Below are 229 nucleotides of genomic sequence, written 5' to 3'. Positions count from 1 at the left end.
GTTGCCATGTTAGGAGGCAGCTGAGCAACCCGGCACAGGCTGCACCGCTGAGCCCCAGCCAGGGGAGCAGATGTGGGAACTGGCTGTGCCCGGTTCTCAGGATGGAAATGCATTTTTCCTTCCCCATCCCCCAGCATCAATCACTTTTTCTGTTTGGTTTTAGCCAAATCAGAGAAAAAAAGAAAAGCTTCATGATGCAAGTAACATGAGCCGTGAGCCCCGGCCCCAA

This window comes from Buceros rhinoceros, unplaced genomic scaffold (assembly GCF_000710305.1).
Source record: "Buceros rhinoceros silvestris isolate BGI_N320 unplaced genomic scaffold, ASM71030v1 scaffold35216, whole genome shotgun sequence".
Classification (NCBI taxonomy): Eukaryota; Metazoa; Chordata; class Aves; order Bucerotiformes; family Bucerotidae; genus Buceros; species Buceros rhinoceros.
The sequence above is the reverse complement of the archived record's forward strand: the minus strand, read 5'-3'. Positions refer to the sequence as shown.